Raw genomic sequence first — 5,026 nt, 5'->3', positions numbered from 1 at the left:
GCAGGAACCGGCGAGGGCTGGGACACTGGGAGGGGCCACCAAGGAGAGCAAGGACCCTGGGTCAACTGGGAGGACTGGACCCGGAGACAGCCTCTCCCCGGGAGGCTGGGACCCTGGGGCTGCCGTGAGACAGGGCTTGTTACAAGTGAGCGGCTTCAGGGAGGCACGGACCCTGAGATGAACCAACCGGAGTGGGGAGACAGGTCTCCGAGGAGGCCAGGGCTCCTGACCAAGCCACGGAGAGGCACCAGGCCTCAACAGTAGACCAGAAAGTGCTGGGACCCAAGCTGGGCCCCCGGGGAGTTGGGTCCCTGGGGCAAGGTCCAGCGATGTCCTGAATCTCCCCAGGCACTCAACTGGACCCCCTGCTGTAAAGGCTCCGGGACAGCAGGGATCCTGGCCACCTGGGCCCCACAGGTGCAAACCGCCCCTTTCCAGGAGGCCCCTGAGCACCGACATCTTGAGCACCAAGCCAGCCCCACAGACCTCCTGACCTTCAGCAGATGCCGCCAGGCTGGGACCTGCAGGCAGCTGTGAGGCAGGGTTGGGGCCCATTGTCCTGGCTCTGGGGAGTCAAACGGGGCTCCTAGTCCACACTGGCTTCCAGACCAGCACCGTGCCCACTGCCCACTGCCCAGCCCCAGAAGGCGGTCCCCTCCCCTATTCTCCCAGGGCTGCTCCAGGGCTGCGGTCCTTGCCTTGGCCCTGTGGTCAGATCTGTTCCTGCCGGCCTCTCCCTCTGGTGTTGTCACCAGACAGGCCCCATTCTCAAAGTCCCACAGATGCACCCTCCATCCTGAGCCGGGGAACGGGGTGTTTTCAGTGGCCAGGAGGCTCTAGGAGGGGTGGAGTCAGTTCAGGAAAGTTGGGGAAGCCAGGCTACACGTCAGGTGAGTGACTCAGGACAGGGAAGTACCAAAGGACCTTGGGATGAGGCCGTCGTGCTCCGAAACCTTTAAATCAGACTTGCATCTAGAACTTGCCTGTTTTTCTCTAATTCAGAAGTGGTTATGAAAAAGTGGCGTGTGGTGTATGCTGGGGCAGGGCTCCAGGAGTGTCCGGGAAAGTGCTGTTGGTCCTCTGAGAGGGTGCAGGGACCTTGCCCAGCTCAGCTCCCAGAACTGGCTGCCTGGCATGAGGTCAGCAAGCAGCACACACACACTGGATGAATGGGTGAGGGTGTGAACGGATAGAGGAGAGGCAGGAATACTTTTAGAATTTGCGGCAGGCTTGCAAACATACCCCGAAGTTGGGCATAAGGTGAGGTGTAAATCCAAAATTCTGAGCTGTATGGACTCCCCAGAGAGGTACTTGAATTAGTCATTATGGGTGTTTCATTTTGTGCCACAACCTCACTTGGTGACTTATGAGAAGGCCACTTTAGATTTTCAGATTAATATTTCATCAGACCGAACCCTAACCCAGTGGAGACCCTGAGCACTCCAGTCTAGAAACTTTTATTTGCCAAACGTAACCACACTTCTTACTCAGTGCTTGCTTACTTCTGATTTTTTAAAAACGTACACTTTACTTTTTTAAACCTTAATTTGCTTTGTGAAGTTTTGGGAAAGACTTGCAAAACTGGGTGTTCAGTTTGGGTAGGCTCTTTATTTTCCCATTTTTGGATTTTTAAAGGTGTGATAGTTCTGGGTGGTTGTATTATTTATAGAATGCTGTCCAAAACTTTCCCCAAAACTTTGTGCCTTGAAAAGACATGTTATTATCTCACAGTTTCTGTGGGCCAGGGGTTCAGCTGCATCCTCTGGCTAAGGGTCCCACAGGCTGCAGCCAGGGTCCCCGCAGGCCTGGGTCTCGTCTGAAGGTTCCACTGGTGGGTCAGCTTCCAGGCTCACCCATGAGAAGTCAGTTCCTTTCCACGTGGGGCAGCTCAGAGGGGCCTGCGACAGGACGAGAGAGTGAGCCAGACGGCCAGCCTTCGTGACCTAATCTTGGCAGTGACATTCACCCCTTTTGCCATATTCCGTTTCTTTGAACCGAATCACTAGGCCCAGCCCACACTTACAGGGAGGAACCGCACTAAGCCACGGGTACTGGCATGGAGCGTGTGTCCCTGGGGCCGTCTGAACGCCTTTAGCTGACAGCGGGCCTGTTCCTGAGAAGCCCCCGCCGGTAAATGAACAGAACTGGCTATGGAGTAGAGGGTAACAGACGAGGATGCAACAATTCATCTGTCTCTAGTTGTGTATGTTCCTACCATGTCATCATAGTGACCGAAACTATTGCAGTACTTGGAGCTTACAGGTGAGCGAGGACAGATTACAAACAGGAAAGACTTTCACGCATGAACCTGTAGCAAACCAACAAGACGCCCACCTTTTACCTCGGAGGGTGTGTGTCAGTAAGGAGAATTCCTTGGTGCCTTCAAGCGCCATGATTTTCGTTGTTCGTACAGCATCATTTTATTCCTGCCAGTGATTTTGCGCCAGAAATTATAAACTGACCTTTGTCAGAAGTTTCTTTAAGATGTGAGGGCCTGAAATGTTTTGGATCTTTGACCCGTGTAAGCACTGATGCCCCCAGGGGCTGTGTGCAGGGCCCTCTGTGACTGGGGCCTCCTGAGTGCCGGGCGCCATGGCACACCTCTCTGGCGTCCTGACCTGGGGCAGCAGTACGGGCTGTGATGGGCACCCCACCTCCCCCAGGCCCATGTGGGAGGCCTCCCTGGAGGACTCTTCCCAGAAGCCCCACCCACGGGGCCCCCTGTCTCTGGGCCGGCCAGTGCTCAGAAGTACCTATGTGGCTTGTTCGATTTAGATTATAAAGTAAGGTTTGTTTTGGTCCGTCCTGTTACTCTTTAATCTATTAAATGGTAGGATTTGTTATTTCACGTGGAGCTTTCTTTGATTAATGGTTGGAATCAAATTTGAAGTTGAGAATGTAATTTTCTTTTACTATTTGAAATATGTTGAGATTTGGGAACAGTTTCTCATTATCCTTCTGATATTTGCTGTTATTGTTGCAAAAATGCTTCAAAAAAGGGAATGATTATTCTTCAGTTCTACAAGGTGATAGTTTATCATTCAGTTTTGAAAAGTGAGGCCTTTCAAAATAACAAGGCTGTCATCTTTTCTGATCTGTCAAGTTTCTCCCTACAGAACTGGATTACATGAAGGACAAGAGGACAGAACAGGACTGACACACTAAACGTGTGAGGAGAGGGTTAAACTGTGAGCATCGTCCAGGTGCCTTTTCAGGATTGCACATTGAATTAAGCGAAACTTCACTGATGAGAACTGACACTCACTAGAAAATCTAGTTCTTGACAACCGATTGTGAGCTTCACTGTGCTTTTGAAGAGAACGTCTGATATCTTGGTGAATTTAGAGAGTGGAGCTTAATTGGACGTTTTTGCAAATATGTCAATATCTGTTGGACTTTGCTCCATTAACAGCAGATCTCAGCTGTTTAGCAAGAAACATGCAAACAGTAGGAAGCTGTCCGCAGAGCTGGAAGCCCCCGCTCAGCCGTGGGTCCTGTGGGACCCCAGCTCTGCAGCTCCTGACCCTCAGCTGGGCCTGGCCGCGTAGGTGCTCAGCAAACAACAACGGGAAGTGGTCTTATTGAGGCCTTTGCTGGCCTGTTCCGAAGGCACCGTGTCTGTTAACTCAGTCCTCAGAGCTTCCGAGGACGGCGCTGGGCACCCCGTTTGCCTGACGAGGAGACACAGTACAGCTAGGACATGAGCAGCAGAGAAGGGCTCGACTTTCCTCTTCCTATTTCAAGGGATTCCATTTTATTTTACCCAGGTGTTTTTGGGAAACAAACACAGTGGAGAAAAAATGGAAGGAATTGTACACTGAGCACCCATGTACCCCCACCCGCATCCAGTAATTATTTGTTTCACCTTATTTGCTTCATCTCTTTTTCTCAATACGTGTTTGTTGTTGAATCATCTCGAAGTAGCTGCAGACAACTTGCCTCATTCCTTAGACCATTCAGAGCACACAGGACATAGGAATAGGATGGTCTCCATACAGCTGCAGTGTTACTGTCACACCTGAGCGTGGGTACTTATTTCACATATTAGCTAATATCCTGTCCATTTTCAAAACTGCCCAGTTGTCTCAGGAATGTTTTTCCTTTACCAGACACAGGTGGGTTCCTAGCGTGGCACTGGGGGACATGTCTTTCAGTGTCTTTTCATTTCCAGTTCCCCACTTGTCCCCACAGCGTTGACTTTTCTAGCCCACCTGTCTGGACATTTCTGATTCTTCATGTACAGTGTCTTCTACCTGTGTCTGTGTCCTGGTGTCGTCCTCTGACGGAAGGCAGAGAGAGAGAGGCTGGCCCACGCTCAGGGTTTGGGAGAGCGCTTTAGAGGAGGTGTTGAGTGCTTCCAGGGTTTTGCTGTCGGGTTTTGGCGTTACTTGGGTCAGTGCTGCTGGTCACACCTCTGGAGCCCAGGTTTCCAGGGCCCTGTGGGCTGGATGGCATCTGCCAGGGAGCAAAGACGGTCAGGAGAGACCGGGAGTCCAGCACAGGCACCCAGGGGAGTCGTGCCTGGAGAGTTACCCTTTTTCTCGCAAGATGGCAAAGCCATTGGGCCCTCTCTTCCGTTTCTGATGCGGGGGTGTCGCGGGCCATTTCATGGTTTCTCACAGGCACACGCAGGGGTGAGACCCACGCCAGTCAGCTTTGATGCTTTCATAAAAGGTTTGGTGGGTACACAGTGTTTGAAATGGTTAATGGAAATATTTCTGCTGTCAAATAAAGTAACTGCCTTTCTTCCCATAGAGATGGGAGCAGCTAGAGGCAGCTCACACTCCCTGGCCTTTCATTGAAGGCAGCCCGGTGCAGGAGGTGGACATCAGAAGGCAGGAGGGGGTTGTTTCCGGTGGCTCGGCTGCCACAGCGAATGGCATAGATGGGTGGATTCAACAGCAGGGATTTGTGTCTCACACTCTTGGAGGCTGAAGTCCAAGACCAGGGTGCCGGTTGGGGTGGTTCCTGGAGGACCCGCTTCCCAGCCTGCAGACGGCAGCCTTCTCCCTGTGTCCTCACGGGG

General features: G+C 52.1%; 1 protein-coding gene across 4 annotated transcripts in view; it reads left to right on the top strand.

Moving 5' to 3' along the window:
• The window catches only part of PCGF3 (polycomb group ring finger 3), a 46,007-nt gene that overhangs the window by 684 nt on the left and 40,297 nt on the right, over positions 1 to 5,026 (top strand). The window lies entirely within an intron of this gene.

Source organism: Rhinolophus ferrumequinum, chromosome 5 (genome assembly GCF_004115265.2).
Source record: "Rhinolophus ferrumequinum isolate MPI-CBG mRhiFer1 chromosome 5, mRhiFer1_v1.p, whole genome shotgun sequence".
Classification (NCBI taxonomy): domain Eukaryota; kingdom Metazoa; phylum Chordata; class Mammalia; order Chiroptera; family Rhinolophidae; genus Rhinolophus; species Rhinolophus ferrumequinum.
This window is presented reverse-complemented; position numbering and strand designations above follow the sequence as displayed.